This window comes from Dromiciops gliroides, chromosome 2 (assembly GCF_019393635.1).
Source record: "Dromiciops gliroides isolate mDroGli1 chromosome 2, mDroGli1.pri, whole genome shotgun sequence".
Lineage (NCBI taxonomy): Eukaryota > Metazoa > Chordata > Mammalia > Microbiotheria > Microbiotheriidae > Dromiciops > Dromiciops gliroides.
Window position 1 is genome coordinate 466,889,147 of NC_057862.1, and position 13,909 is coordinate 466,903,055.

Genomic DNA, 13,909 nt, shown 5'->3' on the forward strand with positions numbered 1-13,909 from the left:
TTTTTCCATTGCCCTTTGGGTCACCTTCAATATTATCATTAATATTATTACCTAAAGTTCTCTTCAAGCAATAAAACTCTATGAGTCTGTAATTTGGTTCCCTGGTTACGAAAGGAGAGGATGAAATGCCAGGAATAATTAAAACACTTTACAAACAATTCTGGAGAGCAATGGGATACTCATATAAACAAGCAGAAAGCCTCACTCAAGTGAGAGTTACTTCCATCTGAAGACACTGAACATCTGGAAGGCATTTGGGGGTGGAGGTATTTTTTAAATTTTTTGATGGGTGGTGTTTTCGCGTGGTAGACATAAAATACACTGTAACTGTTGCAAAGAGATAATTTGATTAAATCCTGGGAAGGGTAAATGTTCTAGAAATGAATCCCGATAGGGCAGTGACAGGAAAGGTGGGGGTCTATGAACTTTTTTTTAATATTTTGATAACTGCAATTCAATATAATTTGTTTCTGGTGTGATCCTATGGATTTTATTTTATACATTTAAAACATTCTTCTCAGAAGAAGTTTATTGGTTTCCAGCACAGTACATGACACACACACAAAAATATTAGGAACCCCCTGTTCCATGGGAAGACCAAGACTGACTCTAGGTCTGTGTTGTTTGGGGTTGCTTGTGACCTGGTTCAGGGGGCTAGCTCACCCAAAGAATTGGAGGCCCATCACAAATCTTGTAAGATAAAAATAGATTTATTAGGAGTGAGGAAAGTATGGGCAGGGAACAGATCATCATGGTGACTGTCCTGATGGACTAAGAGAAGATCTGGTCTTTTGTGTCTTTACAAAACAAAGAAAGTGGAGGGAAGGGCAAGATAATTGGGAGGGGATCCTTGAATAATGGGATATCGGTAAGATATGCAGCACCCATCCAAATCTCACAGATTAATCTTGTAGAGCATCCTGAGGTCGTGCTCTGCCACATCTCATAGGGGGTTGGAATCTTTTTAATTTCTTGGGGTCCCACTGTATTCCCACAACATGTGTCATGTGCTTGAGAGTCAAAGAAATGCCTGCCCCAAATACTTCCTATACCAGTCCTTTAAATACCAGGATACTTTGGTGAATCTAGGATGACACTGATAGAGACTACTTGTCAAGTCATGCAGGTACCAACCTATCCTTCCATGTCCTCTTATAAATCTTCACCAGATGGGTTCCCTTGAGCTAAGAAGGGCCCTCTCCTAGATCCTTAGACATGGAACACATGGGCTGCCCATCGGTTATCTCTTGATCTTGCCACATGATTGGCCCGGTTTCTTTTCTAGTCTCACAGCTAGGGTTATAACTAGAACTTTTAATAACAGAAAGAAAAGCTTCATGAGTCAAGCCCAAGCCATGCCTGGTGATAGCAAATGAACTGAGCCTTCCACTCAACTTTTTAAAACAAATCCAAGCAGGGGCAGCTAGGTGGCGCAGTGGATAGAGCACCGGCCCTGGAGTCAGGAGTACCTAAGTTCAAATCTGGCCTCAGACACTTGACACTTACTAGCTGGGTGACCCTGGGCAAGTCACTTCACCCTAATTGCCTCACCAAAAATAAAAACAAACAAACAAAAAAACCAAATCCAAACAATGAGATCTGTTACTTTAAACAAATACTGTAAAACACTATGAAGCTGCTGTTGGGGAACCCACTGTACAGTGTGAAGGGAAGCATGCTGTCTGATAGCCTCCTATTTTAACTAATTATTCTTGCTAACTAGGTGCTAAGCCCAGTCATTTCTATTATGATGAAGAGCATATTGGAAAGAGAGCTGCATTTGGAGTCAGAGGGCCTGAATTTGAATCCTGGCTTGCCACTTATTACCTGTGTGACGTTAATCAAGGAATTTACTGTCTCCTGGCCTCAGTTACTTCATCTGTAAAATGAGGAGGTTGAACTATATTATCTATGAAGTCCTTTCTAGTTATTTTCTTAATATTAATTAATTGGTTGGTTTGTTCATTTGTTTATTTTTAAATAATAAAGATTTTTATTTATAGTTTGGGGTTCCAATTTTTATCCCTCTTTCCCTCCCTCCCCTTCCCCCTTCCTGAGGTGGCAAACAATTAGATATTAGTTATACATGTATAATTATGTAAAACATTACCATATTTGTCATTTTGTACAAGAAAACTTGATTAAAAGAAAAAATGAAAGAAAGTGAAAAATAGCCTGCTTCAGTCTGTGTTCCATCAATATCAGTTCTTTCTTTGGAGGTGGACAATATGTTTCATCAGTAATCCTTTGGGATTGTCTTGGGTCATTGTATTGTTGAGAATAGTCAAGTTATTCCCAGTTCTTTATCAAACAATATTGCTGTCTCTGTGTACGATGTTCTCTTGGTTCTGCTCACTTCACAATACATCATTTCATACATGTCTTTCCAGGCCCTTTTGAAGTCGTCCTATTTGTCATTTCTTATAGCACAATAATATTCCATCACCACATATACCACAGTTTGTTTAGCCATTCCCCAATTGATGGGCATTTCTTGGATTTCCAATTCTTAGCCACCACAAAAAGAGCTGCTAGAAATATTTTTGTACAAATAGGTCTTTTTCTCTTTTTGGGGGATGTCTTTGGGATGTAAACCTAGCAGTGGTATTGATGGATCAAAGGGTATGCACAGTTCTATAGCCTTTTGGGCATAGTTCCAAATTATTCTCCAGAATGGTTGGATCTTTTCACAACTCCACCAACAGTAGATTAGCATCCCAGCTTTCCCACATTCCCTCCAACATCCAAGAGTTTCCATTTTTGTTCTATTTGCCACTCTGATAAGTGTGAGGTGATACCTCAGAGTTGTTTTAATTTGCATTTCTCTGATCAATAGTGATTTAGAGCATTTTTTCATATGATTATAGTTATGATTTCTTTGTCTGAAAACTGCCTGTTCATATCCTTTGACCATTTATCAATTGGGGAATGACTTGTATTTTTATAAATTTAACTCAGTTCTCTATATATTTGAGAAATGAGGCCTTTATCTGAAATACTTGTTGCAAAAATACTTTCCTAGTTTTCTGCCTTCCCATTGGTTTTGTTTGTGCAAAAGCTTTTCAATTTTATATAATCAAAATTATCTATTTTACATTTTGTAATGCTCTCTATATCTTCTTTGGTCCTAAATTCTTCCCCTGTCCATAAATCTGACAGATAAACAATTCCATACTCCTTTAATTTGCTTATGGTATCATCCTTTATTTGTAAATCATTTACCCATTTTGACCTTATTTTAGTATATGGTGTGGTATGTTGGTCTATATCTAGTTTCTGACATACTGTTTTCTGGTTTTCCCAACAATTTTTGTCAAATAATGAGTTTTTATTTCCAAAACTTGGATCTTTGTTTATCATATACCAGATTATTATAGTCATTTTCTTTCTTTTTTGTAGTCATTTTCTATAGTATAATTTCTATCTATTCTATTCCACTGGTCTACCTCTCTATTTCTTAGTCAGACCAAATTGGTTTAATAATTACTGTTTTATAATACAGTTTGAGATCTAGTACTGCTAGACCACCTTCTTTAGTATTCTTTTCATTGATTCCCATGATATCCTTGAACATTTGTTATTGAATTTTGTTATTATTTTTTCTAACTCTATAAAATTTTTTGATAGTTTGCTTGGTATAACACTAAATAAATAAATTAACTTAGGTAGGATTGTCATTTTTATTACATGTCCCTTCTAGTTCCATGTGTATGAATCTATGATCCTGTTAGCATAAGAGGTATCAGTACCATCTAAATTTTAGCACCCTGAGGCCGAACCTCTGTGATCCAATCCTAGTTACAGTTCTCCCCATGACTTCTTTTGTGCAATACTTCTTAAATAATATATTGTGATATAATCACATTTACTGTCTGTTTTTTCATTGCCCTTTGGTTGAGCTTCAACTTTAATCCTTTGGAAACTGCAGCATATATTCCATGACTCACAACTATAAATCACCACTAGAAAAATATTGTTTTTAAAAAAACTGGGCTTTTGTTTTAAGAAGAAGGCTGGGGTCATTAAAAGCTCCTCAGAATTCCTCTTCAGATGATAACTACAATAACTGACCTTTACATAGCTCTTTACAATTTATAAAGTACTTCACAGACATGATTTTATCTGATCCTCACAACAACCCTGGGAGGAAAGTACTACAGATGCTACTATCCTTATTTTACTCAGGAGGAAACAGAGGCTCAGAAAGGTGAAGTGACTTACTTGCCCAGGGTCACTCAGCTTCTTAAGCTTCTGAGGATGGATTCGAATCCAGGTCTGAAACAGTGGAGAGTCATGTTGTACATTATATCTAAAAAGGATCACGTCACAGGTGGGGCCCCAAGGCATCAAAAAGATATGGGGAAAATGTTCACTTTCTTTTCTAGAAAAAAATAGTCTCTTTTGTTTGTCCTTCATTCTAGAAGACGACCACAACATCAGGGTCATGATGTGCAGTGAATTTGATTTTTTTCTCAGTAAAAACTCCTTTATTTAAAGTTTTGGGTTCCAAATTTTATCCCTCCTTCCCTTCCTCCTCCCTGAGGTGATAAGCAAACAGATATAGGATAGACATCTGCAATTATGTAAAACATTTTGTATAAGAAAACTTGCTTAAAAAGAAAAAATGAAACAGTGAAAAATAGCCTGCTTCAGTCTGTGTTCCATCAATATCAGTTCTTTCTTTGGAAGTGGATAGTATGTTTCATCATTAGTGCTTTGGGATTATCTTGGATCATTGTATTACTGAGAATAGTTGTCATTCACAGTTCTTTATCAAACAATATTGCTGTCTTTGTGAACAGTGTTCTCTTGGTTCTGCTCACTTCACTATATGTCAGTTCATACGAGTTTTTCCAGGCCTTTCTGAAATCATCCTGTTTGCCATTTCTTATAGCACAATAATATTCCATCACCATCATATACCACAGCTTGTTCCCCAATTGATGGGCATTCCTTTGATTTCCAATTCTTAGTCACTACAAAAAGAACTGCTAGAAATATTTTTGTACAAATAGGTCTTTTTTCCCTTTTGGGGGATGTCTTTGGGATATAAACCTAGCAGTGGTATTTCTGAATCAAAGGGCATGCAAGGTTCCATTGCCCTTTGGGCATAAGTGAATTGGATTTAAGTGAGGGAGGGCTGTGCAAAGTCACTAATCTCACTCTCTCCTCCAAGGAAATCTGGGTCCAGTGGCAAGATATATATCAGGACAACTGGAGATGGTCCTGAATGTTTAAAGCAATTGGGATTAAGTGACTTGCCCAGAATCACACAGCTTGTAAGTGTCTGAAGTGAGATTTGAATTCAGGTCCTCTTGACTCCAGGGCCAGGGCTATAGTCACCTAGCTGCCCTAGAAAATAGTATAACAGACTGAAGGAAGTATCTTCTTTAATATTCATTGACAGTTTCGGGTGCGGCTAGGTGGCGCAGTGGATAAAGCACTGGCCCTCGATTCAGGAGTTCCTGAGTTCAAATCTGGCCTCAGACGCTTGACACTTACTAGCTGTGTGACCTTGGGCAAGTCACTTAACCCCCATTGCCCCACCAAAAAAAAAAAATATTCATTGACAGTTTCAAAACACACTTTCATGCACACTTCCCTGTGACTTTACTAGGCAATTAGCCAAAGAACTCAAGAAAAATTGTAAGATAAAGAGGAAAAAAATTTAATGGGAAAACAAAAAGAGGTTACCATTTTGCCTTTGTTTTCAATGCCATAATTGGATCTCTAGTGACACCTTTTGGTTGATGAATGGAAATAAAGAGGCTATGCATTTAGTAGAACCAGATCTCAAAGCTGGAAGCACCGCAGAAGTGAGAACTGACCTTATCTAACCTATAACTGGGCATGAATTCCTTCGGTGTCATTCCTGACAAGTTGGCACATATTCTTGGGAGCTCATTATCCACCATGACAGCTCATTCCATTTTTAACAGCTCTTGTTGTTAGTAAGGTTTTCCTTCCATAGACTGAAAAATCTGCCACTCTGAAACTTTGATCTGTTACATCCGACCTTTTCCTCATAGCTTAAGCAAAATACATCTGATCCCCTTTCCACAGGACAGCTCTTCCCAAAATTCAACAACTATTGGGTCCCTGCTAAGTCTTTCCTTCTCCAAGCTAAACCATGTCCAGTTCCTTTCACTAATCTTCACATGGGCTGTTCTCAGTCCCCTCACAAATCTTTTTTCTTTTTTTTTTTTTGCTGGGCAATGAAGGTTAAGTTACTTGCCCAGGGTCACACAGCTAGTAAGTGTCGAGTGTCTAAGGCCGGATTTGAACTCAGGTCCTCCTGAATCCAGGGCCGGTGCTTTATCCACTGTGCCACCTAGCTCCCCCACCCCCAAATCTTGCCAGCCATTCCCTTGGCATGTGCCAACTTGTTGGTGTTCTTCCTGAAATGTGGCAACCACATAGTAAATTGAGTGTTTCATCTGCCCTGACAACTTCACTGGGTTGTGAAGAACAATAAAACAATCACTGAGTTAAAGTATAAACTCTTCTTTGTGTATTTGGCTATCACTATGTAGTGAAGGCACTGAAGGTCTTTCACTATTTAGCCTCAGACATGAGTGACCCTGGGTAAGTCATTTAACCTCTGTTTTATTCAGTATGGAATAGTGATCCAATGAGACAATATTTGTAAAGTGTTTGGCATAGTACATGGCACATAGTAGGCACTATAGAAATGCGAGCTACCATTGTTGTTTTTGTTAATATTATTAACTAGCTTCAGTCTATCTTTCCTGGGTTTGTTTGCACACTACCCACCCCCAACACACTCTATGTTCCAACCATCCATCCTACTTGCTGCTTCCCACTCTCTCCATCCTGTCCTACCCCCTCCTCACCCCTATAATACTCTGCCTCCTACCACTGAGCCTCAGGCTTGGGAGACTCTCCCTCTGTATCTCTCCTATTTCCCTTCAAGTTTCTTCTCCAATGCTACCCACAGCACAAAGATTTCTCTAGTTTTCGATTGTTAGTACTCCTCTGGGAATATTTTGAATTAATTTGATATATAGTTCACACTGATTTATCTGTGTTTGTGTTAGTTATCTTCCCCCATCCCAACAGAACATAAATTCCTTAGGGACAAGGAATATTTCATTTTTGTCCCCTCATCCCCAACACTGAACACAGTGTCCCTCACGTAGCTTGTTGAAGTGAATTGAATCAAGGCTTAACTGTGTACTCTGAGTAGGGTCTACTCAGGTCAGATTACAGTAAATCGGCCAGGAAGCATTTGTAAAATGACTACTATTGTGCTGAGTGCTGAGGATTAAAAAACCCCCAAAAAGCAAAAGGCGATCCTTGCTCTTGAGATGCTCACAGTCTAATGGGGGATACAACACTCAAGCAACTATGTACAAATGGGTTGTATACAGGATAAATTGTTCATAATCAACAGAGAGAAGGGACTAGAATTAAGAGAGATTGGGGGCAGCTAGATGGCGCAGTGGATAGAGCACGGGCCCTGGAGTCAGGAGGACCTGAGTTCAAATCCAGCCTCAGACACTTGACACTTACTAGCTGTGTGACCCTGGGCAAGTCACTTAACCCCAATTGCCTCACTAAAAAAAAAGAGAGATTGGGAAAGGCTTCTTGTAGAAGGCAGATCTTAGCTGAGACTTGAAGTAGGCAGAGGAAGCAGGAGATAGAAATGAGGAGGAAAAGCATCCAACCATTGCAAATAGCCTGTGAAAATGCCAGGAGGGTCTCGTTGGAGGAACAGCAGGGAGATCAATGTTACTGGATCACAGAGTATGTGGGGGGGGAAGGGTAAGGTGTTAGAAAGGTGGGGTGGGGAACAGGCCGTGAAGGACTTGAATGCCAAACACAAGATATATTTGATCCTGTACAGGATAGGGAACCACTGGAGTTGATTGAATGGCAGGTGACATGGTCAGACCTGTGCTTTAGGAAGCTCACTTGAACAGATGAGCTGATAGACTGAAGTGGGAAGAGGCTCAAGGCAGGGAGACCAACTAGGAGGCTGTTTTAATTGTCTAGGCATGAGATGATGAGGACCTACCCCAGGGTGGTGGCAGTGTTGGAGGAAAGAAGGAGACACATGTAAGACCTTACAAAGGTAGAACCAATAGGACATGGCAACAGATTGGATATGGGGAGGTGAGAGAAAGTGAGAAGTTGGGGATGACACCTATGCTGTGAGCTTGGCTGACTGGGAGGATGGTGGGGCTCCCCACAGTAACAGGAAAGTTAGGAAGAGGGGAGGGCTTGGGGGAAGGATAACAAGTTCAGTTGTGGAGATGTTGAGTTGGAGATGTCTCCGGCATATCCAGTTCAAGGTCTCCAATAGGCAGTATGTGAAACATGACAATACGTTCATCTACTTTTACCTGAGCCAAGTTACCATTCTTTTGTTCAAATGTCATTAGAACAAAGGCTATGCTGCCTACCTAACAATCCATCCTAATAACCAAGGCTGTAGCCTAAATTCCAAATATTAGAGTCTGAAATCTTCATTGTTGCTATGGGAGCATCTCAAAATTTTTTAGGCCTTCATTGTGTTTTTTTCCTATACAGGGCCACATGTCTGTTTATTGTTATAAAAAAAATTAGCCAACAACTTCCATTTATGTTTATTTTCCATTCCACACTCTTTTTCTCATTACGCCATCTAGTTCTTCTATGTGCATTAAAAATAATAATAATAAAGCCTGCCTATCCATTTCCACTTTGCATATTTTACTGTCCTTTCCCTAGTTTTATCTATAAATGACTTCAGGAAGCCCTGACTTGGCTGAGTCTCATGCCAAACCCTCTGTGGATTAGATTTCTCCTCTGGGTTTCACTATTCTGTGAGACAATACTACACATAACATTCAAAGGATCATAAATTTGGAGCCGAAATGGATCTTAGAGGTCATCTAGTTCTCTCCTGTCATTTTACATATGAGAAAACAAAGCCCCAGAAATGTTGTGACTTGTCCAATGTCAGCTAACAAGCTACAGAGCTGGGATTTGGACCCTAAATCCCTCCCTCTTACAGCTTTATCATGCTCTCAGATTGCAACCATCATCACTCACTATATGCGGTATTTTCTCTTATTTATCCTTTTTTCCCCTCACTTGGCATCAATTTTGACCATTGTTCTACTTCTAACTAGTTGATGCACAAACAGATGATTCTGAAATTGGAATTTATGCCAATAGAGAGTTATTTCCTATCTGCTAAGATATAAAATTTCTGCGTTTCTTTTTTATGTTGCTCTATGCTTACCATGCCCAATGCCTTCCCACTCTCTTCCTGAAGTAAATATTCATGACATACAGATGTGAAGTTCATGAGGAATCTACAAGTCTTTGACCCCATTCAGTTCCCAATTCCAAGGCATATTTTGGAACCTCTTTGTCACCGTTTCCTTGAGATCTCCATCCTGTTAACTGTCAAAGTCACAGAGTCACAAGGTATAGGACAATTTGGTATAGGTAGACAACCCAATAGCTTGTCTATCATTTGACTTCTTTATCCTCTGTAACAGATGTCATCATATAAGCTACAACCACTTTCATAACAATGTCCTTGCCCAAGTTCATCATGAGTACTCTAAGGCAAGATGAACAAGGATTCAAAAGGTTGATTATTCTTGTTGCCCTTTGGCACATGACAAAATGATCACTGCCAATTCCTTTATTTGCCTCTCTAAACACTTGGGAGCCATTTTTCCATTTAGCTACAATATCACTTGTCGTTTAGTCATTTTTCAGTCGTGTCCAACTCCTCATGACCCTATTTGGGGTTTTCTTGGTGTAACAATTGGAATGACGCCACCTGCTGGAGACTTACTATAGAAAAGCTCCGCCATGAAAGGAAGGTCTTTGAGGGCAAGACCATGTGTCTTTTCTTTGGCGTCAGGAATTGACGTTTGCTGGTGAGAGGAGGAAGGGGGAGCCATGTGCTCTGTCTCTCTCTCTTTCCTCTTTCCTTTAGACTCCGGTGGAGAGTGGAGCTAGAAATGTGCTCTCCCTTTAATAGATAGATGAATGTAGGCCTTTTTCTCTCTCTTTACCAAATTCTTTTTCTCCTTAATAAATGCTTAAAAGCCTAACTCTTGCTAAAGCTTATAATTTATTGGCGACCACTCATTAGATATTTTAGACAGACTAGCTAGAATTTTAGCCCTTAACATTGGCAAAGATACTGGAATGGTTTGCCATTTCCTTTTCCAGATGAGGAAACTGAGGCAAACAGGGTTAAGTGACTTGCCCAGGGTCATGCAACTAGTAAATATATGAGACCTAATCTGAACTCACAAAGATGAGTCTTCCTGAACTCCAGTCCCTACAATCTATCCGCTGTACCACCTATCCCTGATTTCAATATGGCGTAAGGCATCAAACAATCAGTCAGCAAACGTTTATTATGCATTTACTATGTGCAAGACACTATGCCTTAGGGCTCTCTTACCTTGGGAACCTGTTATGAAATGGCAAATGAATAGTTAGAGAGAAATATTGGAAAGAGGAGTGGATTTTGAGTCAGAGGATGTGGGTCCAAATCCCAGCACTGCAGCTACTCACTACCTGTGTGACCTTGGGCAAATTACTTCCCTCCTCTGTAAAATGAGGGAGTTGGATTAGATGACCCCTAGGGTCTCTTCCAGATCTAAATCAATGAGCCCCTGGGCTTGGAAAGCTGAAATCTACTCAATAGAAAGGCAATCTTGAGGCTGAGGCCAAGACAGAGAAAGACAGAGAGATACCAAAAGAAATTTAATGGGTATTAGAAAGCACAGGGAAAATTGGGGAAACTTCTAGCTCAGTATAAATATACGAATCCATCAAAATAACTTGTAAAAATGGCAATATAATCATTTAGGAGAAACCCTAAAGATGTGAGACACACAACTTTCCTGAACCATCACTGGGATCACACTTCTTTATCAAGATCTATTCCCACCTCTTCCCCAGTTTCCAGCCTTTTCACATATACTTTTTTTTTGGAGAGCAATGAGGGTTAAGTGACTTGCCCAGGGTCACACAGCTAGTAAGTATCAAGTGTCTGAGGTCAGATTTGAACTCAGGTTCTCCTGAATCCAGGGCCGATGCTTTATCCACTGCGCCACCTAGCTGCCCCCCTCAAATATACTCTTGATCCAATTCCCCTCCTGTCTTTGCTAGCAGATTGCCTCCACTATCATCCCCAATCCCTCTCTAATCTTCCACCCCTCCCTATCTCCTTCCCTCTACTAACGTACTCTTGTCTCCCTCATCCTTAAAAATCCCTCATTTCAGGGCAGCTAGGTGGTGCAGTGGATAGAGCACCGGCCCTGGATTCAGGAGGACCCGAGTTCAAATCCAGAAGACACTTGATGCTTACTAGGTGTGTGACCCTGGGCAAGTCACTTAACCCCAATTGCCTTACCAAAAAAATCCCTCATTTCTCTCTTCATGTCCTCCTGGTTTCCTTCAAATTTCAGCTAACATCCTACGTTCCACAAGTCTTTATCCCAGTCCCCCTTAATGCTAATGCCTTCCTTCTGAGATTACCTTCCATCTAACATATGTGTGTGTGTATGTATACATATGTATATCTATCTATGTATGTATTTGTGTGTGTATATATCTCTTGTATGGACATAGCTCTTCGTATGCTGTCTCCCCCACTAAAACGTGAGCTCCTGGAAGTTCTGACTTTCTTTGTCACCCCAGTGCTTGGCACAGTCCCTAGCCTATCATTCCTGTGCTCAACCCCCCACATTCATTCACCTTGTGATTTTTACCTTTATAACTTATCTCATATACAATCTCCTCTCCGATCACACAGCCCCCAGTTCTTCCCCTTCAATAATCTTCTAAATGATTTCTCTGTTCCAAGTCTCTCCTCACTGCAACCTGGCCGCCACCGCTGGCAAAGAGATTTTCCTTCCTGACCATGTCATTACCCGGCCCCCTTCCTCAATAAACTCCAGTGACTACTCCCTCTTACCGTCTCCCCTCTCCACACCTTGTACCTTATACCTGGAATGCCTTCTGTTATCAGCGCCCTGTACTAGAATAGAATCCCTGACTGCCTTTAAGACAGCTCAAACGCCACTCTATTCAGGAGTCCTACTACACTCACAGTTGCTAGTTATTTCCCCTGTCAAGTTATCTTCCATCTCTTCTTTATGCCTAGCAATTTACATATTATCTCCTCATTAGTATATAATCTCATTGAGGGAAAAAAATTTTTTTGGCCTTTCTTTTTATCCCCAGTGTTTAGCAGAGACTGGAAAATTGTAAGTACTTAATAAATTCTTGTTGACTAACTGACCAGCCCTTAGCACTTGCTTGGAGAGCTATAATCAAATCAACATGGCCATTATCTCTGGAAAAGGCATGTCAGTTAAGTGTGCTGTTTTTCCATTCACCATTCCTGTAACTCCCCAAACCAAAAGGACCTTCCCTGGTCACCACTTCCTATATGTGGTCTTTCCCTCAATTAGAATATAAATTCCTTGGGGGCAGCTAGGTGGTGCAGTGGATAAAGCATCTGCCCCAGATTCAGAAGGACCTGAGTTCAAATCTGTCCTCAGACGCTTAACGCGTACTAGCTGTATGACCCTGGGCAAGTCACTTAACCCTCATTGCCCTGCAAAAAAAAAAAATATATATATATATATATAAATTCCTTGAGGGTAAAGACTTTCTAGATTTTGTATTTATATCCCTAGAACTTAACATAGAATCCTGACACATAATAAGCATTTAATAAATCCATTCATTCATTCATTCATTGGTACCTGCCCTATGCCCAAAGTGTCTTCCATATAACCACCAGAAAATGGCAGGAAACCTAAGGAGAACTCTTTCTCCTCCCAGGAGAAAAAAAAAAGAGTAGAGCTCTCTGCTTCTCAGCCCACTGGGAAGGAGAGGGGAGAGCAGAAGTCACAGGGGGTGAGGCAACTGTTACATTTTCAGTGTAAGCATTTGCACCTTGGACATGGGAAATTATTGTAAATCGGGCCTTGGTATATTCTTTTATCATCTAGAAAGTGATGGAGAAAATGTTAAATTGAAGAGTGCATTGTGAAGTTGATACCCAAACTTTCCAACAGTAGGAAGGGGACTTTTAAAAGCTAATACCACTGGTCATTTTTTCACAGGGTGACTTGGGGATGTGAGCTTCCCCGGGGCACCTTCATTTAGTGGAGCAGAGAAGCTATTGAGATTTTTTCCAATAATGTATCAGAAAGAGCACAAGACTAGAAGTCTGAAGACCTGGATTTGATTCCCAGCTCCACCACTCGCAGCTGTGTGACCCTGGGCAAATCATGTCTGTGAACCTCATCCTCCATTTCTGTAAAATGAGGTGATAGGTCTAAACAATTTCTGAGAGTTTCCTCTATTTCTAACGTTCTGTGATTCAAGTGCAAACTAGCAATTTGGCAAGCTTCAAAGATAATCTGAGGAGCCCCTGGCAAGAAACTCTAGCTCAGTTCAATTCAACAAAACAAGCATTTATTGAGCACCTAAAAAGGGATCAGCCAGAGACCCCAGGCTTCCAACATCATCATAGATTTAGAAGTATAAGGGACCTTAGATGTCACCCATTCTATAGATGAGGAAACTGAGGCCCAGAGAGTCTAAGTGACTTGCCCAAGGTCACACACAGGGACAGAGCTAGAATTCCAACCCAAATCCTCTGAGTCCTGATACCACATACTTTCCCCTGTATCACAAAAAGATATCCAGGGGAAGTATATCCAGTGCCAGGGTCCTCAACAGTGTAGGCAAAAAGCAACTGGAAACCTAAGTGACAGAAGAGATGGTCAACAGAGTACAGAGGAGGTATTTACCTGGGGCTAGAGGCCAGGGAAGCCTGGATCAGCACAGAGTCCTGACTGATTCTGAGGCCTCAGGGAATGCTATTGCTCACAATTTAGCAGAGCAGTAA